Source organism: Acartia tonsa, chromosome 14, assembly GCF_053477335.1.
Source record: "Acartia tonsa isolate MP-2025a chromosome 14, ASM5347733v1, whole genome shotgun sequence".
NCBI lineage: Eukaryota > Metazoa > Arthropoda > Copepoda > Calanoida > Acartiidae > Acartia > Acartia tonsa.
In genome coordinates, this window is record NC_137273.1 from 24,864,179 (window position 1) to 24,888,208 (window position 24,030).

At 30.6% G+C, this 24,030-nt stretch overlaps 2 protein-coding genes across 7 annotated transcripts in view; one reads left to right on the forward strand and one right to left on the reverse strand.

The window, feature by feature from the left end:
- Positions 1-24,030, reverse strand: part of Crk (Crk proto-oncogene, adaptor protein) — a 189,858-nt gene that overhangs the window by 113,680 nt on the left and 52,148 nt on the right. The window lies entirely within an intron of this gene.
- LOC145306215 (uncharacterized) overlaps positions 1-24,030 on the forward strand; it is a 191,770-nt gene that overhangs the window by 62,085 nt on the left and 105,655 nt on the right. The window lies entirely within an intron of this gene.

Genomic DNA, 24,030 nt, shown 5'->3' on the forward strand with positions numbered 1-24,030 from the left:
TCAAAAAAGTTAAAACTATAAAGATTTCTAGATTTTCTATCAGCATAAAGAAAGTTTTCTTCGACAATAAAATTTAAGTCAAACACATAAAAAAAAAACAGAGATAAAGAGAATTTGGAGATGTAACGACGATAAGGTACAATGTACGAATTTGCAAGATGTAGATGGCTGGAGATACTATGAGGTGTTCTCTCATTCGTTGGCTTAAAAGGTTCATTTATCCAATCTTTATTGGTTGGTTTAAAATAGAGGTGTCTAATCTTTTCAACCATTAATTTTAATCTATAAATGAGGAATTTTGTTTCTCATACTTAAAAATGTTTGTCTATTATCTTATCCCTTAAGATTCCTGATTTATGGGAGCTTAATGTATCTTCTATTGAACTAACCCTGCCTCTCTGTAAGTACTTGAGATAGAAATTTCCAATAATAGAATTATCTAAAATATTGATATTGGAAAGACACTTACTGTAAGGGAGGGAGGGAACATTGAATTGTAAATTTCACCGGTACCCAACGCTTTATACGCAAGTTATGATATCTAACTTATACGTTGGCTCAAAAACTTTGGGAAATTTTATTTAATTTTGATTGTTTGGTTTCAAGTAGTGTCCTAACTTTTCAACCTGTAATTATTTTCTAAAGAAGGGTTAATATTGATTATCAACAATAAGGATGTATATCAGTTTATCATCCATGTTTATCCCTTACGATCCCTGCTTAATGTGAAAAGCATTTTTATACTAAAACAAGAACGATTACGTCCAACATAATAGAGGCTCTTGCACAAGAACACCAAAGCAAGGGTTTTGTGAAGGGCTAGTTAGCTGTTTAGTTGTAGGGAAAGCAAGTCTACAGGAAGTTTTCTTTCTGGCGGCTGTGTACGGTTATTTAAATTAAAAACAATATTCATGGCTGTGTGTAGAAAATTAGGCAGGCGTATTTGGTTTTAAGCCTTGTGTAATGCGACATTTTATTTTGGATTATTATTATTATGGATTATTTTTAGAAGTGGTACAAAAAGATTTAAAGTTTTAAGAATTTTTTTTCTGAGTATTTTTATTGGTTAAAACATTAAGGTCTTATTAACACCAATTTGACATTTACTATGCTGTTTCAATATAAATAACGAGCTATTTTACAACTAACGAACACTTTAAACGACGGTAAAGTCAAATAAGGACATGCTTTAAGCTTTTTTATTCGATTTCAATCATATTTCTTTCTAAAAATACATTTTTCACGGAAACTAAGTATTTAGTAGGGTACTAAATGAGAACCTCTATTGCATAGTAATCAGTTTGATGTATGTGTATTAAGATCTCGCAAATGGCTCAATCGATCGTTAAACAATTTTAGTTGTAGGTTCATGTGTTCCAATGCAAGCCATTAAGTGGGGGGCGTCAACCCACCTTTCCAAAGATGAATGTCACTAAGCAGTCCTTCTCAAATAGATTTCTTTTATTTTTAAAATCTTTATCATGTGGGGGTAACAACCACTCCCTCTTGGGGCACCTTTCTATAAATGTTTTAGCGCTAAATAATTACAACTATTCTTGTATTTTTTATGAGGAAAAATCCAACTCATTAATTTTTTAATTTCTTGTGTAAAATGATGTGATGTAACAATGGTCGTGGGTTGGTAATTATAAACCACTTTTTTGTTTTACATTTTTAGAGGGAAGGGGGAGGGGAGAGTGCAATTTTGTGTAAATCTCGTAATTTAAGATTCAAGAGCATTTTTAAAATAACAATGCAAGGCTGTAATTTTAGAATTAGATACTAAAATCATGCAATATAAAGTAGCTGCATGTGTGAGTCCAATAATATCTAAAAAAAAAACTGCTAAAAAGGTTTTCGTGCTCGGTAAGTTTTAGACTATTTTCAGAAGAAAGGATGAGAAATATTTTTATCTTTAATTAACGTTTTAAAATTAGGAAAACATTTAATTTAAGATCACAAGACCTCAACAGTCAACCCCCCCCCCCCCCCCCTACTTGATTAAAATAGAAATAAATATATTTATGTAATTGTCAAATAAGAGGATTGTGATACTTAAGATATGTTTCATTATAACGATGCGATAATTATTTAAGATTTGATCATTAGAAAAATTGTGTACCTTTATATTTTATGTTTATAAAAAAAATATGCGGTCTTTACCTATATATGTGTTTATTTATGATATTCTCTATATGTTTGTTTGATAAAGCTAAGGAGTGGATCGACATGGGACTGTAAATTACTGGTACATGTTCTCTCATTCGTTGCTTGAAACTTTCATTTAATATTGATTCGTTATTTTAAATTATCTTTACAGCCAAAATTTATTCTATAGGTGATTTTGTTTATCTTTATTAAGGATATTCATTTATTGTACATTGTCTAATTCCTCAAGATCCACTCTAAATTAGCTTAAAACCAACCAAAATTATTCTAATGGAAAAATATATTTTTAAACCGCAGAATTTTTCCATACTTTTTGGATTATAGTGTCAGATTTATTTTTAATAATTTGAAAAATCTTGTGTAAATTAGAGTAAAAAGTATCATTTAAATGTTAAATAAAAATAATTATCACTTTTTATTCTCTTTAGTTATAACATTTGTATGGAAAATTTTTAATGACCTTAATTTATTTTTCATAAAACTAGCGACTTTATGAAATTATGTACACATTAGTAACGATAAACAAAATTAACCCCTGTGTAGATAAATATCATTATTAGAGAAGTCTGTACGCTGAAGGCTTGAACAAACCAATCAATATCTAATACAAGTTAACAAAGTTTTCGCGTCAATATGAATGAAAGATAATGTATTTCACATAAAATCGTTTATTGTCCTATCCCTTTCTCCCTGTTTTAAGAGAAACTCTAAAGCAGATGCGCTATTCAAATGGATTAATAATTGATGGTTATCAGAACTATTATATTGGAAAATCATTGACTTAAACGCTTTATTTAGACTTAATATATTTCAATGTAACAGCCACTCCCAGCTTCAAAAGTTGGGTTAGAAATTTCACAAAAACACCAAAATAGTTATCTGTACAGTGAATTGTACTGGTACCCAAAGTTTTATAAACTAGTTGTCACATTCGTTCGATTAAAATTTTTGGGTACTTTTATTGAATTTTGATCAGTTGGTTAAAAACTTTTATTTTCCGAATTTTTATCTACAGGAGGTGCAATTTTGCTTATCATCATTGGGGATGTATGTCAATTTATCATCCATTGTCTTATCCCTAAAGATTACTGCAGAAAAACCAACATATGAGACTCATAGAGTTGCTTCGGTACCCCAATACCATGATTGTTAATTTGTAACACTAGTGATAAAATATCTAAAAATATGGTATTACATAATATCCATGGATATAAAGGGATAAGACAATGGCCCATAAATTGATGTTCATCCCCAATCGTGAAACACAAAATTACCTCTTCTGTAGATTAAAATTAGTGGTTGAAACTTTTGGACCAATTTATAAAAATTCAATAGGTACAAGTTGTTAGACCAACGAATAAGAAAATGTTATCATAAGACTTTGGGGCTTAGTGTAATAAGCATCCCAATGTCCCCTCCCTCCCTGCACTACATCACAAAGAAAAAACTAAAATTAGAAAATCCTCCTCACACCTGGAATATTAAGTATTTATTTTTAAGACAAGAAAATATTCATTTTTATGGAATTTTATAGTAGCGAAGCTACTCTACTAGTCCATCTAGTCTTTGTGTCTGTCAGTTACAACATGCTTTTATTTTAATTGTCTAGACTTATTAATTTTAACTTGATTTAACTTGTACTTTTAAACACATCCATGATTTTGCCCAAAGCTATTACTACAAAATTCATATTAATTATGAATACAAGGATAGGGTAATGGACGATAAGTTATTATTAAACCCCTCAATTTATAATTGTGATATTCTGTCTTTAGAAGCTTAGTAATGTCATTCCTTCTCTAAAAAATTGGACAGATGTATAGAAAGATTGCTACTTAAGATACAGGGATGTGTAAATGGAAGATAAATTTATATTCTCAAAATAAAAATCGATCTAGATCATTTATGCTTATTAATCCCTTGACAATTACTCATTTGATTGCTAAACCTTTTTATAGAAGACCTAATGTTTAAAGTACCTGCTTTTGTACCAGGGCGTAATCTTAATGTAACTAAAATACTGGGTGTCTGATATACTAGCAGTTTTAAACATCTTAAAAAACAATTTATCTTCCATTATCCTATCCATACACCCCGAAAATGCTTCTTTATATTTTATTTTGAATATAAAAAATGTTTGGGTTTGGCTTATTCATGGACGCAGGAAAAAAAAAATGGACAGCAAAATTAGTTGGGACCAAAACCGTGACATAACTAATGACGTTAAAAATTGTCTCTTTATGTTAAATATGTTACTAATTTAATTGAGATATAGTAAGGGAGAATTTGTCGGTAATGTGATATTAAAAAAAGGGGCAACGACTGACTTAATATTGACATACCAATTTTTAAAACTAAATGTCGACTATTGCTGGTTTAGGGTGATTATTTATTTACCTTCTACTAATTGCTTCACCCCTAGCCTTTAGGAGGTTGAGAAAATAGCAAAAAATTTTCTTAAGACATTTATAAAGCTCTCCTAATCAGTACAACCAAAAACAATTCGAAATAGCATGTTCCGAGATATTAAACTTCAGACAAAAAACTTTACTACTTCATATTAAAAGATTATTGTATGGCTGCCCCAATCCCTGGCTCTATTACATAAAATAGGTAGGAGAATCTATCAATGTTTTTTTTTAATGATTTTGTTTTCTTAGGGTTGGGCATTGGATTAAAATTGGTTAAAAAGGATTTTTTTGTCCAAACCTCTACCCCCCCCCCCCCAAAAAAAAAAAATATGATTCAACATTTTTTATATTTTTAAAATCCTTTTTTGATGCTTATTTTGGATCGCCACTAAGAACAACAAAAAAAGGCATTTTATATTGGTTTAATATATACAGAATTAACATAAAATATTATTTTCTAATCTTATTATTCGTAAAATAAATATTTGAATCGCCCACTTGTGTTTTTCTTTCCTCAAGCCCTTTTTTTTACAATTAGATTATTTTTCAAACAAATAACTATCATAGAAAATTTTGTACGATTTTAAATAACCTCAAAAAACGTATTTAATAATATAAGATATCAATGTTAAACCTAATGACTATTTTTTTGCAAATGTACAGTATTATAAAAGTAAAATAACAAATGTAGATTTATATCAGAAATTAAAAAACATGTTTATAATAAAATAAATAATTTTAGTTCTTTTATAGTTCTTATCTTGATACTGTAAATAATAACATTAGATAGTCCTTTTATCTCTGACAATGTAAATAAAAACACTTACACTAGACAGTCATTTTATCCCTAACGATGCACATTATTATAATAATCAATCCTCTTATCCCTAAAAATATAAATTATTACACAATGAACAGTCCTTTAATCCCTGACAATGTAAATATACACATCACACAGTCCCTTATTCTTGACAATGTAAATATTTACACTGAACAGTCCTTTTATCCCATTCATTGTTAATTAAGAAACAGAACAGTCTTTTTGTCCCTGACAATGTAAATCATTACACAGAACAGTCCTCTTATCCCTGACAATGTAAATTATTACACAGAACAGTCATTTTATCCCTGACAATGTAAATTATTACACAGAACAGTCCTTTTATCCCTGACAATGTAAATTATTACACAGAACAGTCCTTTTATCCCTGGCAGTGTAAATTATGACACAGAACAGTTCTTTTATCCCTGACAGTGTAAATCATTACACAGAACAGGCCTTTTATCCCTGGCAATGTAAATTATCACGCTGAACAGTCCTTTCCTCCCTGACAATGTAAATTATTACACAGAACAGTCCTTTTCCTGTTTCTGTTCTTTAATTCAAGGAAATTCAACCGTAACGTCGTTCTTTGCAGGGATAAAGGGACCTATAGTTTTTTTTTAAATAGAGCATTAAAAAACCATCTTTAGCCTTATGTCTCAAATCTATTTTATAATAATTTTGCAATTAAAATTAAGCTCAGTTAAAATTATTTAGCATGATTCTTTTTTTGTAGCTTATTAGACTGTTCCTTTGATCCTCTTAGTTGACATACACTTTCTTAAAGACATTGTATGCATCTCACTATGGAATAAAGAGGCTAAATATTGTTTTTTCCAAATGATTTTATTTAGCATAGTTACAAACGAAACTTTAAAAATCTAAGATTAAACTGTTTTTTTTTGTATTATTTAAAACATCGTTGATAAAAAATAATCAGAGTATTTTTCAGTTACTTTTTTGTAACTATGTATTTTTTTATTATGAAGTTTTGATAAAAAATACTTTAAAAATTCAACTGTGTCTATGTACCTTTAGAACAAAGTAGGTAAAAAAGAACATATTATTTTTGCTTTCATCTGTCAACTAAGCTGTGTAGACAGAGACCGGGCACATTTGTTCACAAATTTTAAATGATTTTAATCAAGTAATGTTTGTATGATTGTATTTGTGGAAGTGGGTGTTTAAACCACCCCAAGTAAAATCACTCAAAGGACTACGTCCAACTCCAACCCAAACAAATTACAATGTATTATTTCATATTCTTTTCTTAAATATTGTGCTTTGAAAAAGAAAAAAAAATTAAAAAGTCTAAACAAATGTCTCAGTTCCTGCGTTTTAAACTTCCTATTTTAGAGTTGCTAATTTTTTACTTATGACATATTTGCTTTTAATGCACACACAACTATCAAGGGATATGCATATGGCAGATAATCCATCTTTCCCTCAATTATTAACATTATCTGGAAAATGTTAAGCAATACTGCTTAATGGTCCATGATTGATATTTGAAAAAGTAAAACTAAGGGGAGGCCCGCAATTAGTTCTTTTCTCTCTGGGCCCTAACCCCTATGGGCGGGCCTAACCATGCGGTACTGACCTAAAGTAACAAACAGTATTTTCAATTTGCTCCAAAAAAAGGGGGGATCTATGATCGACAAGGCACTTTGAGAGTAAATTGCTCCTAACCCTGTAGTGCTAGAATTAGTCATTATAAAAATCTATTTTGAAAATATTCTTTTTGTTGAATTTTAACGTGTCATTAAATTACTCTTTTTAAAGTAGCGACATTCAAAACATAGAAATTATATAGTCATGGATATAGTGATGGAATAATGGAAGTTTAATTAACCGTTGTTTTCTCTTATCCTTTAATAACCTCTCTTCCCCAGAGTTGTGGATCCGGATCCTTGGACTCAAAAAAATGCGGAAAAAATAGAAAAATCTACCTAAATTTATATAAAATAGTCACTTACAAAGACATTCTCGTGATGAGAGCCAATCTTTAAGGTTTAGGTTCAGACTTAAAAATTAAAAGTATTTTTGACTTCGAGATTAAGGAACAAATATTTTTTGAAAAATTTGGTGATTTTATTTTTATTGTCAAGGATCCGGAGTCGGATCCGGTAGGATCCGGATCCGGATCCGCACTGACCAAATTTGGAGGATCCGGATCCGCATACAATCAATGCGGATCCACAACTCTGCTTTCCCACTTCCCTTGAAAAAGTTACCCCTTCTGAATAGTTGAAACACTTTTAATTGTAGAGATCTAAAGGGATAACACAATGGCTGATAAATTGATGCACATCCCCAATGATGATACACAAAATTTCCTCTCCTGCAGATTACTATTAGTGGTTGAAACGTTTAGAGACTCAACTACATGAACCAACCGATCAAAATTAGATTAAGTCCCCAAATTTTGTTAAGCTGTCGAATAAGAAAACATTATTATAGGCATTTGAGGACTAGTGTAATAAACAGCCCAATGTCCTCTCCCACCTTGGTTAATTGAACCATCCAATCAAAATTTAATAAAGGAAAACAAAGTTTTTGAGCCCAATAATTAGAAAATGTGACTTTTGGTACCAGAATAATTTGCTATCCAATTTCCCCTCCAAAATCAGAAGGTTTTATTTACAATACACTATAGACACGAAAAACAATTTTGCTTCAAACGTTAAAATAATTAGAATATAGTTTCTTGACGACGAAGAAAACAATACATTTTGTCTTATTTTATATAAATTTTTATCTGTAGAACATATTTTCTGTATATCTCCATAAGGGAAAAATGACATAAAGGAGTTAAAAAGCATACAAACAAGTAGTATGACGTTCCAAAGTAGTGAAGTTTCAATTCAAACATTAGGTCTTTAATTTTGACAAAACGATAAAATCAGTCAATCTTCAATAGACTGGAAGCTTCGCAACCCTAGCTTATAAGGAGCTTAAGTAATCCACCCACCCTAACATGTAAAAGTAACAAGATCATGATGTCTGTCTGTAAGATCTCGCAAACTGCTGGGTCACAGTGAAGCTTCCCAAGAAAAATTTCCCCTAGTAATAAATAAACTCTCCCCGATTTTTTATTAAGAGTAAAATGAAAAGTAAAGGGTCTACTTCATCCCCCCCCCCCTTCACTCAAGTGACAAGAGGGGCCTCTACGGGTGTAGCTACTATCATCCTATAGAGTAGCTGCGCTACATAAATAAGTTGTTAAAATTACGTAATTGTACTGATGTAAAAATAAATTCTTTATTATGATGTGGGAGAAATTTATTTTATTATTAAGTCATCTTACAAATCATCATTATAAACACATAATTTAGGTCTTAACAGGGGTGAAGGGAAACATATTATTGAAGAACAGTGGACAAAGTGAGTTATAGAGTATATGTTCATTGGTCATAAGAATCTTATAAAGAAATTCAATAGCTGTCGAGTATATTTAATTCTCCTATTAAAAAATCTGTTAGTCAAAGAAAACAAAAAATGTGCAAGAAATGTACCTAAAAAAATAAGCTTAGGAGTCTTTTTACACTAATTGTGTAATTTCTTTTCAGCTTTAACATTTTCATATGTTAAGCGGTTAGATTCTTTTAAGATCTAAGAAATGCAATATTATTTACACATACTTATTGAAGTAAAGTTCGTTGTTTTGCTATAAAAAAAACTTCTAAGATCAGTGATTAGTGATTAGTTAGGTTTATAGCTATTTTACCAAACAATTACAATATTTTAAATTTATCTATCCTTATATACCTGTATAATAAAAGTGTTAAGAAATAATTCGAATGACATATTACATTTCTTTTACATCTTACTCCTTCATAATTGACTAACAGAATAGACTATATGATCGGCAAGAAAGGTTTAAATATCTTATAATCTTAATAGAGGCCTCTAGGGGCACAGATAGATATCTTTTGCTTTTGTTTATCTTCACCTAATGTCAGGTAGCTGTAATATAACATAAAATGAAAATTTAGTTTGTGTTTCGGGGTAAGCTAGGTCTTAGGATTAAATTAATGGAATGGATATCAAAATAAAGAAATGTGGTTTATTTAATTGATTCTTCGTCATATTCCCAGCCTAACTATAACGTAGCGAGCTGTAATAGATAACAATTTATAAAGGAAAAAATATGAAGATTTTTCAAAAAGGACATCAAACATAAAACTGTAGCGTTAAATCATACCTACTAAATTATCTATTTCTAAACTCAATTTGCCGCAATTTTGATGTCATAAAAATATGTCATTAAGTACATTAAAGGATAAGTAAAGCCAGATCAATTTAATACTTAGATTTAAAGCATTAGCTTAATAAAAAATATAGGATTTTGTACAAAACATCGAGTTTTTAAATCGTCATTATTGAGATTAAGTTTACAAAAAAGTAAAAAGGTTCTTACTGAAATCATAATGAAATATTTTATTGGTTATTTGCCCATGTTTTTATACATATATTTGAGTACATTTTCAGTCTACTGGGTGTTTTTCACCAGTTGGTAACCGTGTTTATTGATCCATTATTTTCCCAAACTAACCTGAAATAAAAAATAAACATTAGGTAATATTATTTTTCAAAGTTTAAGAATTTTAAATGTAGAAGATATTAACTAAGGTCTTTATTTTCTAAAATATTAATAACTCAACCGTCACATCTAAAAAATGCGCTAATTTTTATACCTAAACCAGACAAACAAACATCCTATTACTTAAAGACATAGACATCTCAGAATTTTATGGAACGATTGAAAGTTATTTTTTATTTACATATTAATTAAAATCATAGTAAAACAAGGTAAAATGACTTCATTACGTACATACCTAGACAAAGGGAGAAAAACTTCCAGAGTTTAATATGATATTGTGGAGAACATAAAAAAGAAGAATTTAAACACAAAGATTAAATTAGAATACCATTGTTGAACAACTGTCCTTTTTTTTTGCTATGCTAATTTATTCAATTCAAAACAATGGAATAAGTATTTTTTGGTGTAACTACATGGAAGTAAATATTTTAGAAAAAACGTAGCCATTATCCTTATATAAAAGTAACAGAATGTCTATCTGTGTGTTTGTCTGTGTGTACAGTTGGATCTCGATAACTGATGGACCGATATGGTTCTCCTTTTACAGTGAAGCTATTTTGGGTAAAGGTACCTCAACCTTACCAAGAAAAATCTGCACTGGAAACCACCTCCCACCCCTAATTTTTCTATTTAACTTTTCCTTTTTAAAACTAAAATGTAAAATTGAGGGACGTCTACCCCCGTCCCCATCTCTCAAGTGTCCCAAGAGGCTTCTAGGGGCGTAGCCGCTAGTACAGCCAAAAAAAGAAAGATTTATAAAATCTGATGTTTACAACTGTTAATAAAAAGTTAAAACTTTAGCTTAATAGTAAGCACTCCATTATTCTTATTTAAAACAAATCTTGGCTTGTGCCTTATTAAGGGACAGTGATATATCTCCTAAATTAAAATTATTAATGTTACCAAACTGTGTATTGTTGTCTAAATCAAGTCAACTTCACAAGATGTTAAATGTAGATTTAGACTTCTAGACAAATGTAGTATTATCAAAGGATTCATAAAGCATTTGTATAGCACAATAAAACTTTCTATGGTAATGACGGTAAAATTAATACATATGACCCTTATTTTCACCAAGTATTTCACAGTTCCCAAAGACAGAATTGTAAAAAAAAGATATCTGGAGGAAGGGAATATTGATTTAACTTCCGTTGTCTTCTCCCTCCGCATTACTTAGAATTTGATTAATTTGTCCCGCCCATTTTTAAAATTCCTTCTCGATTACGCACTAAGTTTTTCATTTTATTGGGGCTTCTTTCAAAGTGCCTGGCGGGCACAGACAACCCCATCGTCCTTAATCTAAAAATAAGAATATAAGTGACGTGTTTTTTCTAACCCATGTAAAAAAGGCCCTTACCCTTTAGGGCCTATATCTGCGGTATAAGAAAATGAGACTTTTTAGAATCAACAAAAAAGTTAAGCAATATTGTCAATAAATTACTAAATATGACATTTGTAATGGCTTGATTAATTTAGAGCAATTTCTTTAAATTTTATCAATAAACATAGAATTTTAATAAGCATAAACGGTGGACATAACATAGTTACAACATAGTATATATGCCAATAAAAGTTGGAGAATTTATCACAAAAATATCATGAAAAGAGTCAGATTTTGAAAACTACGATTATAGAAATCATACGATTTTGGTGCTTTTAAGAATTGATCTTTTTGTAACACTGACGCTTTTTACACAACAGATTTTTGTATTGTATTGAAAAGCCTACGCATAAATATGAATAGGATTTAAGTTGAATTATCAGAACTAAATCAGCTGTATATAGATTTTCGTATAAGATCATAATCTTCATGTTATAATAGTTTTCGCCCCTAGCCTCTAGGGGAGTTCGTGAGATATTAAGGAAAATAAACTAAATCCACCCTAGAATTAGGTAAAGCAAACAAGCAAAATAATTAAAGAATGGGATTTTGGGGGCACTGAAAAAGTGTTTCCCCTCCTCCAACGGCAGCAGAAAATCACGTAAAGGTTTCGTGATGTTTTTCCGAATTAATTTCGTTGTTGGTATAAGCTGAAAACTACCCTAAATGATTTATAAAGCGTCACGAAAAGTACTGGCTTTTTACAAAAATTTAAATTTTGAACGGCACTAAATCTTATTCCGCCAACTAGCTTGGTACTTTCCGCATTAGTACATGAAAGTCTACCTATGCAGGGAGTAAGGGAGGGGACAATGGATCGAATATTCAATTTTTAGGAGTCTCAGACTTTGGGGACTGGCTTAAAGGGAATGTGCAAGAATTTAGCAGTTTCTGACTGAGTTTGGGGACTTGCGCATAGAATGCCGCTACTCGTTATGTATGTTTTGAATATTGCAGACGGGGAGACGGGATAAGGGAAGTGGGGGGAAGGGAAATAAACACTCGTTGTGTTAGTTTGGAATGTAGCAGACGGGGAGAAGGGAGGTGGGGGCAAGGGGCAAGGGAAATAAACAGAATAAAAAGGGGCAGTCATATTCTTGCTAGGAGCTGGCCGGGTCCAATAATCTTTTAATATAAAAATCTCACCAAAAAACCTCAATATATTTCATCAAAAACAAGTTGTGATTTCACTTTACATGACGCTATGGAAATCTATTATTCAATTAACAATCCCTTTATAATTTCCTACAAATTTATTGAATTAAACTGGATTTCATGCCCTTTCTTTGATAACTCTTATATTGAATTAATTGCCCATTGTCCCCTCCCTTACTCCCTGCTACCTATGACCCCAACTGCATAAGCAGATTGATTTGAATGTGTTTTTGAATATTAATTTCTTTTAAAAATCTTTAACTGAGAAATTTTAGGATTAATTCTTTTTTTGTATTGGCTGCGCTACTAGCCTAGGAGACCAAAGATGATCTTCTTTGTAGGAGACATAACGATACATAAACACACAACAGACATCCTATCTTATATCTATCTTTGTTTGACCAATTAAAAATTTTAATTATGTTTTCAGATATTTTTGGTTCTAATAAAAATGCTAGCCTACCAAAGTAAAGAGTAAATCACAATGTAAAACATATTTGTTTAAGAAGCTTTGCAACTATTGGATAAAATCGTGTTTGTGTATGTTTATGATTGATTAGCTTTCCATTTATAGCAGATAAAGGATTTCTTCAAGTTTTAGACAAAAGACATTCATCTTAAAATCATTCAAAACTGCTCAGAGCAAGAATAAAAGGATGGGTTTCTGTCTGTATGTATGTATATATATTAATATCTTATAAATGCCTGGACTGATCGCTCAACTATTTTCAGAGAAGTTTATTTTTTGGTAAATAACCGGTTCTAGGCTATTTATAAGGAGGTGCGTAAACAATCTTATGTAAAGGGTTCAATATAACTTTCTACCACAATTTCAATTTACTAAATCTAATTTTTTATGTGAGATTAATCTCCTATTAACATATCCCTACAATCTTTTATTATATCAAATTTAAATGAAACTTAACAACATAAAATAAAATTATAATGAAAATTATTAAATAGAATTATTAGTAAATGTTTAACAATGAATTGAATACAAAAGAACAGCATTTAATATTTTTCACGTGTAATGTTCATTGGCAGTCAGTTTAAAATATGTTTTAATTAAAGGTGTCAGGGCTAGGTAGTCTTTTAACAAAAAACCACAATATTGTTTTTAACTTCTTTTTTTAGAAAAGGTGTTATTCATCGTTCTTTTTAATCATACTAGTTGCTTAACCCCTAGTCTCTAGAAAGAAAGGACGGAAAATAGATTAAAACCACCACAAGACATTTATAAAGCTTCCCTAAAAGCATAGTTGATTCGGACCAGCAATATTTAAGATATTTTGCTACAGACAAAAAAGGCAGATCTTGAAAAGAAAACGAAGTAGAGGGTTTCATCGTATTTTCACAGTAGCTCTTCTCTTATTTCTAGAACCTGCGGGAGGGGGGGGGGGGGGCTCTTACCCTGCGGGGCAATCATTACATTTACCTTACCTAACCTAACCTCAAATAACCTATGAAAAGCTTTTGTGAAAATACTACGAAATCCACTACTTCGTTGTCTTTCCATGATCCCAAAAGGCTTTCTTCTTTATATTATAGTATAGAATGGATAGATTAACTAATAGTGTAGAGCAACGTCAAAATTGCATAACAGACCAGGCGATACAGACAGACAAACGAACACTTAAGACTTTTAGAAAATCTATACCATTTTTAAAAATTAGTCTTGACCCTCTCTCGTTTCCAAGTGACATAAATATATTCAAATTTTAGAGATTATATTTACAATAGAGTATCCATTTGTTTGGGCATAGGGAAATATTTCACATATTTTTTAAAGCAATTTAATCATGTACCTATTTTAAAAAATTTGCATTTTCACAAATATTGAACTTTAAAATAATATGGTTCCAAAGTTTTGAAATGCTCTCTCATTCGTTGGCTTAAAAACTATAGATAGGTACTTTTATTAAATCTTAATTGTTGGGATCAAACGTCTATACTTTTCATCTTGGTATGGATGGAGTTTGTTAATTGGGTATGTACGTCAATTTTTCGTTCATTGTCTTGTCCCTTAAGATTTATGAATTTGGAAGAACATATTTGTCTGATTCTCTTTATATGTATTAAGCTGAATTAAAAGATGTAAGCTCATGCCCTATATCTCCAAATTGTGTTTGAAACGAGTAGCTTAGTGACTTTAGAAGCTTGGTTCTCTAGTACTTTATGTTGTATTATAAGAAATAAGCTAATGCCATATGCGTCCTCGAAGCATCCCTTATAATCAATAGACTGTTATAAAGACTTGTAGAGTAGCTTCGTCACTTTATTCGTTTGGTTCTCTTCAACTATATGCTTTATTGGAAGATATAAGCTTATGCCCTATGCGTCCGAGGGGTCAATTGGTCAATTGAGTTTTTAAAAGTGTCATTAGAAAACAGCAAAAAAAATAATGTTTTGCAGAAAGTATTTTACCTGAAAAATATAAAATTACAAGAATCCTTCTTAAAATTTATTCTCAAAAGATAAAAATAATATACCCAGGTAAATTTTTTTATTTTAAAATAGAACTGCTTTTTGTAGGTATAATAATATACAATAATATTTTGGTAATTTTTTATGACATTGTTAAAACATACAGCGAGACTTCGCGAAATACTTATACAAAATTTTTAAAAGAAGAATATCGGGCAATTTCACTTTAACCGAAAATGGACCACAAACGAACTTGTTGATAAAAAAAACACTTATTTTTGTGTTAGGTTAGGAAACACTCTTCAAAATTCAAAATAAGGTTGCGCAGAGGTTGGGGTATTCTAGGCCCCTAGGTCTAACAAATCTAGAATGAATATTATTTTTTTTATTTTTTATCTGCGGAAAGCTGTCTATAATGCGATTCGATAAGTAACTATTCTAATATTTACCCAGGCAGGTAGGAAACATTTGAAACATTATAAATATTGATTTAAAAACTTTGGATACTTATTTGGATTTGCTTATGTAAATCTCGCTGTTTAACCAATAATTTAACAAAAAAAAATTTTTTTAGCATTTTGTGTTGATTTATTGTCCGTTGTCTTATCCTTCAGATCCTATACCGTTTGATAATCGTCTGCTTAGTTATATTGGATTTTAAGAATTCAAAATCGGATATTTGATTATTTTTATATTTGTGAAAATGCTAAGAATCGAAATATACTTTTAAAATTATTGGGTTCTAAGGTATTGGTTGCAAAGCCTCTCTATAACTAGAGTATGTCTGCACGTCCGTACGTCCAATCTACTTAAAAAGGTAAACTGTCTTTATTTAATATAAATAGTAGTTATTGCATGGCTACTTTTAGTCTAGATATGAATATATTTTTTCTATGCAGCTCAGTTTAGTTATTTCTAGTGGCTACGCAAAAATAAAGAAAAGAAGATTGATATAATACCTTGAAAGCAAATAAAAGATTTAAATGACGTTAAAATATCTTTCGTAACTATATTTTGATATCATTGTGGTTCTTTATCAATAAAACTTAATTTAAAATTTTCGCAATTCAAATCTATTTTGGAAGTAAAGATATTGAACTATTTCTCTAATTTGTTAGCTTAAAACTTTAATGGTAATTTTTGTTGCATCTTGTCTGATTACAAACTAATAATGTATAAACTTTTCCACCAATGATTTGGATCATCGGTAGGGTTAATTTTGTTGTCACAAATGGAGGTGTACAATGTACATTGTATATCAATTATTGTTAATCTGTATTTTAAAAAAGCTTCCCTCCCCTCGCAAATTAAAGAAATACAATGGGCGATAAATTGATAAACAAAAATATTCTTTCTGTAGATTAAAATTATTGGTTGAAAAGTTTAGACACAACTAGTTTAGAACCTACCACCAAAAAATGAAAGCTTTGGGCTAATGAATTAGATAACGTGTTTAAAAACTTGGTACATTGTACGTACAGTCCAATGTCCCCTCCCTGCATGACATATCTATATTGACCTACCCCTGTCTCCCTTGTATCCAGAAAGAAAGCGAGAGAGTGAGAGAGAGAATAATGGGCTGTTTATGACACTAGTCTCCAAAGTTTATAATAACTTTTTCTTATTCGTTGGCTTAACAACTTTGGGGACTTTAGTGAATTTTGATTAGTTGTTTAAATTGAGTGTTCAAACGTTTCAACCACTAATTTTAATCTACAGAAGGGGTAATTTTGTGAATTATCATTGGGATGTACATCTATTTGTCGGCCATTGTATTATCCCTGCATGCAAGTACAGTTGACAATTTCATAAAATTATCAAAATGCATTCAAATTAGTTTTTGGTGCAATGTAACAGAAAAAAAGAAAAAATTTTGAAATTTTTTTTCCAAATTTGATGCTGTAGTTTAAAAAAATTATTATACCCCCACCCCCAAGGACGTCTATAAGCAAAGGAGAAGACGTTGGGGATTGATATTTAGGGAAGGGTTACTTTTAACTACATGTAATTTATTCCATTCGTTAGCTGTTAAGGTAACTGCATACAAAAAAAAGTCCAACTGAAAAGAAACCGATTTGAGAAATAATAGCTTTTGGGTAACTTACTGCCCTTTCTCCATTAATTGTTAGGGGCGCAGCCGCTTGTTGGTAAAAATAGTAACATACCTAAAAGATAGAAAATAAATTAGACCAATATTGATAATTTTACCATTTTTATTACAGACAACCAACCCACTGATTGTACAACTTTTATCTGAAAGTCTTTAATGTACACGCAACTGTTTAATTGCTATGGCATTACTTCATCAACAGGAGAGTTAAAATTGTTTTTCAATTAATTTTAGCTTTATTGGAGAAACACCTTTGTATTTGATTTGACAAAAATCTTAACGTTATGGCAAATTCAATTCAAAATTGAAAGAAAAAACAGCAAAAAACTTTATAGCTAGCTACAAAAGAAATCTTTAGGTAAATTAAAATTATGGTTTTCTCAAGGTTGTTAGTTCTAACTTTGTTTCGTTCTAATATTGGAGAAAAAAATATATCTTGTCTTCTTGGTAAGGTAGACTATTTAAAAAATCCACTGATCATAAAAACACCCTATAATATTTTTATATAAAATGAGTACAAAAGTTCTACTGTTATACTTTTATTTTAAAAATCTATTGAAACCTTATTCACAAAGATGCAGATATTTTACAATTTAAATACTTAACTTTAAGTTTCAAATTTCATGCGTTTGCAATCTTTGGAAAGATCTTTAAGAATATCTGTCCCAATTTCCGCGCATACATAATTACAAATCAACTGTACATATATTGCATAGAAATGATAAATGAAAGAAAAAAACACATAGTTTCAAGGTGGAAAAATATGTGTTAAGCAACATTTTCTACACTAGCAACACGATTTGTCAAAATTATTTAATTTTAGTTAAAACAAGTTGTTTTTATGAAAAATTATGCCTTTTTGAAATGAAAAAGATAACTAAACTGTCCTTTCGTAAAAAACATATACAAAATAATAAAAAGTAGAATTTTTTGTGTGTCTGAAGCTAAAGATCGCAGAAACTGCTGTTTTAGGAAGCTATTTAGTTATCTTTGAATGGTTTTCCTGACCTCCTACGCCGCCCCCCCTTCCCTTACAGGCTATGGGCAAAGCAACTAGTAAACCATAATCTAAAAAATCAATAATCCGAAAAAGAAAAAAGAAGAAATGTTTTAAGATAACTTGGGATTTTTCTTTCTAACCTTATTTTACAAGAAATTTACCTTAATCAAACCACCATTTTTAACATGAATTATTTCTATGTTGATGTAAATTATGCACTAGTTGCTTAGCCCCTAGCCTCTAGAGAAAAACGAATAAGGCAGAAAATAGCCTAAAACCACTTCAAGACTTATATAAACCTACCCTGAAAAGAGTTAGCCATTCGGACCAACAGTTTCTGAGATCTTTAGGTACAGACAAAAAAATACCTTACTACTTTATATTATAGGATATATATATATTAGGAAAATCTTGTTCTTAATCACATTTATAAGTTTTAAATATTAAGAAAATCGTTTTATTGCTTTTTCTTTAATTATTGTTTATTTAGAATGTCATTTAAAGGGGGGAGGCGGATGTGCCACTTTTTGAAACCAAAACTAAAAGTCAAAGGAACTCAACTAAAAAAAGAGTTACAGGTCTGAGATTTTGCATGGCAGTTGCTTAATAGGGGTACAATATGGAACTGTAAAGAAACGGCAGCGCAACCGCCGAAAACCGCCGAGAGAAGGCAAAAAAAAATTCGGCGGGAAACGCCGGTTTTCGGCGGTTGCGCCGCCGTTTCTTCACAGTTCCATATTGTACCCCTATAAAGCAACTGCCATGCAAAATCTCAGACCTGTAACTCTTTTTTTAGATGAGTTCCTTTGTTGACTTTTGGTTTTGGTTTCAAAAAGTGGCACATCCACCTCCCCCCTTTCAATAAGTATGAAGTATTTATATAACTCTACCAACACTACTCATTAGAATATGAGTTTGAATACTGTGAAAGAACTCAGGGGGGGGGGGAGGCACAGTGGTCTAAGGCCGGACATTTCGCCAAAACTCAACATTGGAATTTCTCAAAACTAATTATTTATTCTAAAAATATATACCCTATCTCATATAAAACCGAAGGGTTTTTGTCTTTGAACTATTGGTTGATTTATTATGAACTTTGGAACTTGAAGGTTAAGGATTATTTTCACGTCATGAATTTTACCTTTTGAATTTTCACCATCTTTGGAAAAAATATTTTTTTTTCCGTGTTACATTGATACAATGAAGTTTCTTCGCCTATTTATATTCACAATATTACGTAATCTAATAGGAAACTGGGGTTTTATAATCTTTTTTTACTTTTTTCGTCTACTTTATTGTTGTTTTAAAAAAAAATTTAAGTCATTTCCTAAATTTTTTTGCATAAAATTTTGGCAATAATTTTCAGTTTTTTAAGTTTTTCACCAAAAACTGGGCCCCGTAACATACCAAACCATATAATATTCTTAATATACAGGTATAATGTGATAGTTTGATGTTTAGTTTAGGTTGTTACGGGGCCCGGTTTATTTCAAATTTTAACTTTAACTTTAGAGGGTAAACTCTAAAATTAGAACACTAGAAAAAATTTTTTTACAATTTTTTTTCTTTTCTCTGTTAATTTTAATTTCTAATGCATTTTAACTGCCAACACAGAGCCTACGACAAATAAAGGGACTAAAAGAGGTTTAAAATAAGTGTTTTATTCTTTTAAAAAAAACCTAGGTTAAAAATATTTTTTTTGCAGTATGTCAATCTTAACCATCTTGTAGAGTAGGTAAGGTAGTTATACAAATAGTTTTCAAATAGAATTAAATGAAATATATTGCTGTACACTTTGAAGTACACAAAGTATTTACTTAGTACATAAAAAAAATCATTTTTATCACTTGCAATCATGTCTCTTTCAGAGAAGGACATATTCAGGGTTATTTTTCAACACAAATTAACGAGTCCACAACAATTAATAGATCATTTTTCTAATATTTGTAGTAATGATTCTGCTAAAATAACTCTTAATGGTATCTACAAAAAGTACGTGGTCTACAAGACAAGAAATTTTTCAAGAAAAAGACTGAAAGTGGACTTAGATTCGATGGTGGACCTTGGCTCTGATGCAATTGTTTTAAACATAGGAGAGGATTTAGTTCAGGTAAAAATATCAGTAATTGTGGTAAAAACGTCTTAAATATGTATGCAGTACTATAGAATTTTATAATAATTTAATACTAATATCTAAGCTTTCAAATTGCGAGAAACAACAACAAGTACTTTAAGATCTAAAAACTTGTATAACTCTAAGTAAAGATTTTAGTATTTGCGCTCTGATAGGTAGTTAAAGCATTTTGATGTTGAAATATTTAAGTCTTTTTTGTAATTATAAGGGAATAGGTATTTTTAACAAAATGTTTATATATTGATTATAGTAACGTTTACATGTTGAATAAAGTAATTGTTGAATCTAATCAACATTCACTATTTAGGAGCTTCCTGAAATTAGTGGAGTCGTAGATCATGATGACAATGGAGAGGATGACCCCGGGCACACCCATTACAAACACTGGCATGAAATATCGAGGAAGCAGCAAAAACGCAGAAGTGAAGCGTTGTGGTCCCAAGTTTTGGAGTTTTAGATTAGATTAGATTTATTATTCTTGGGTGTACATACATAGAAAAAAAACAACAAAATAATAAATGAATTAAATGAATATTATATACATTTATATATACAGTCAAATTTCATTGATATGGTTAATTTATAAAAAAATTTTCTTCCCAAATGGCAGTTTCCTAAAAACTAGGAAGTATGCAGTAATGTGTATTCACACATTGTTTTCATACAGGCTATATAAATAAGACAAAAAAATAGAAAAAAGATAATAAGCAATAAATAAAATCATATTGGAGAGGAAAGAATGATAATAGGAAGGATTGATTAGGGCATACAAGTCTCACACCATTATTGCAATAATAGAAATTTAAAAAAAAAACTTCAACAAATAGATTTTGATTTATCAGATTTCAAACAATATTGAAAAGAAATATAATTTTATCTATATTCTTGACATAATGGGTTGTTACACACTAAAGTTAAGCTTGATGACAAAGATTCTTTTAGATTTTTTATAAATTTTTTTCTTGATTGATTGTGGGTTAATAAATCATTATTCCATAATTCTTGGAAATGATACATAGGAAATCTTTCAATAGCTTTAAACTTCGGTTTTTTAACATCAAACATATTAGAGTTTCTAAGATTTCTGGTATGTAATTGATTACGGCAAAGCCATGTACCTTGAAAGGAACTTGGCAGCTTACTGTTTATAAAATCATACATAAATAATAATTTCAAATAATTAGCTGATTCATGTAAAGGAAGGACATTCATTTTTTTAAATAAAGGCATTGTGTGTGAGATGTGTTTCTTACTAAAAACAATTCTTATTGCCTTTTTTTGCAATTTAATTAATGGTTCCATAGTAGATTTAAGACCAAAACTCCAGGCAGGTAAACAGTAAAGTAAATGACTATTTATAAGTGAGTGAAAAAGCATTTTTTTGCTATCTAAAATCAGTATATGTTTAGCTCTATTTATAAGAAATAAGGAACTAGAAATCTTTTTACGTAAATGTTCTACATGATATTTAAAATTTAAAGAAGGATCTATAAATACACCTAGGAATTTAATTGCAGGAATATTGCTACTTGAATTGACATAATTTAAGATTTTTATTTTCTCAGGATCAAACTCATTTTCATTGTTAAAGTTTAGCTTAATATTAATAGCATTCCAATCAATAGTATTTTCATTTTTATTAAATATCATGATTTTAGTTTTATCAGGATTTAAGCTCATTTGATTACTCCTAAACCAATCAGATATCTTTTTAAGTTCATTGTTTAATTTCAGTTTAATCTCTGTAAAGTTTTTACCAGAAATTAAAAAATTACTGTCATCAGCAAATAATAGGGTAAATAAATCAGTACAGTTTTTAAGATCATTTATGTAGATTAAAAATAGAATTGGTCCTCAAATAGAGCCCTGTGGGACACCTCTATCTATGTTCAGCTTTGTTGAGTCAGTATTGTTTACATGTACAAATTGCTGTCTATTACTTAAATAATTTTTAAACCATTCAAGTTCAACACCATTAATGCCAATTTTTGACAACTTTTTAGTGTGGAATTGTATTAAAACATTTTGCAAGATCACAGAAGACTCCAATTACAGTTTTGTTAGTTTTTTTAAGAAAGAAAAAAAGTGAGAGGTATAGCAAATGAAAAAAACTTGTTGATCAAATATAATTGGTTAAGTTAAGTCAAATATATCTTACTTTAAATTGATATGTTCTGTTTATGAAAAATGATTTAGTTTATTGCTAATCTTGGTAAAGCTTGACATACATCTATAATACAAAGTAGAATGATGTCTGTCCGTCTGTCTGTCTGAAGCTTAAGATTTCGGTAACCGGCGAACCGATTGGGATCTACTCTTCAGGGAATATACCTTGGTCCTGTAGTGGTTTTAGGCTATTTTCTAGGCGATGCCTCTAGAGGCTAGGGATGAAGCCGCTAGTTTAATATAAAAATCAAAACTTTTAAAATTGAAACTGTGTCAGTAGGATACATGCAAAGAAAACTGAACAAGTTAAAAAAGTTTTATAAAATGATTTATTTTTTTTAGACATCGAAGTGAATGAAGTCCTAGCCTTTTTGAGTACAAGGGATCTACCGCCAAATAAAGTAGACACCGCTGCTGTACCTTTGGTCACTGCCTCTGCTGTTGTTCAAACCTGTAATCTAAGAACTTACACACAGGTCCGCACAATGCTGAAATCCAATGACGTTGATGTTCTGCCATCTTGGGGTCTTGTGCAAAACTTTCATGTTTCAATTTTACCATCTTTGCAAGCTCTTCCAGAACCACACCAAGGAATGTTTTGTTCATTGACGGAAGCTTTAAAATTGACACTAGGACGAATTGTACAGAATGAGAAAATTAGCGCTACAGCTTTAAAATGTAACATTAAATTTGGTCTGGATGGTTCTGGCGGTCACTCTATGTTTAAGAACGCAGTAATGGAAACTAATAATATTATCTTAACTATGTTTTGCTGTTTAGAGCTGTGGGAGAATGATTTGTTAATTTGGAGACAAGATTCTCCAAATTCAGAGTTTAACCAGAGGCCAGTAATGCTCCAGCTTGGCAAAGAGTCAACAGAAAGTTTCCAGTCACAGAAGTTGTTTGATGATCATATTAAAGAGATGAAAGATACAGGTATACAATTGACTGAGAATCTGGTCTGTCAAGTTCATATAGTCGCCCACTGCATGGACAGAAAGGCATCTAATCTTCTACTTGGAATTGGCGGAGCATATTGTGATCTTTGTTTAGTAGGTAGGTCTGGCTGTCACTGTATAGCTGTTGTTGAATCTGGATTTCTTATCACAAGGAATATAAATTCTATGCATGAGTTATTTGAGGACCTCTATGATCCAGATGTTGACGCCATAAAGAAAATGCCACATGACTATGATGTACGAGCTGGACAAACACATAAACCAATTCCAGAAGTTGAAGTACGCCCTGTACAAGTTCTGCATGCCCTCCTCAGATGTTTTAAGCACTGGATTAAGGTAATTTGTCATCTAATTGCCGGTATCAAAAGGTGGACTGAATCCAAATATGACCAGGGAAACAAATTCATTGAACTTGCCAAACATCAGCTGCAGCGCAAAATTCAGTCAGCAACAGGAGAGCGTTGGGATTTTGTTGATGGCACAGGGCATGGTGGGAGCTCTACCACTGGTAATGTCGCCAGAAATCTATTAAAAATTGAGCAAAATCGCAATATTATCTGTGATGAGATTATGAACACACACGACAGAGCAGTAGCTAAAGAATATGGCTCCAAATTAGCTCAGATCATTTCAATAGTAAGCTCAGATAAAAAAGTAAGAATTGAAGAGTTCAAAGCTCTACACATGAATTTATA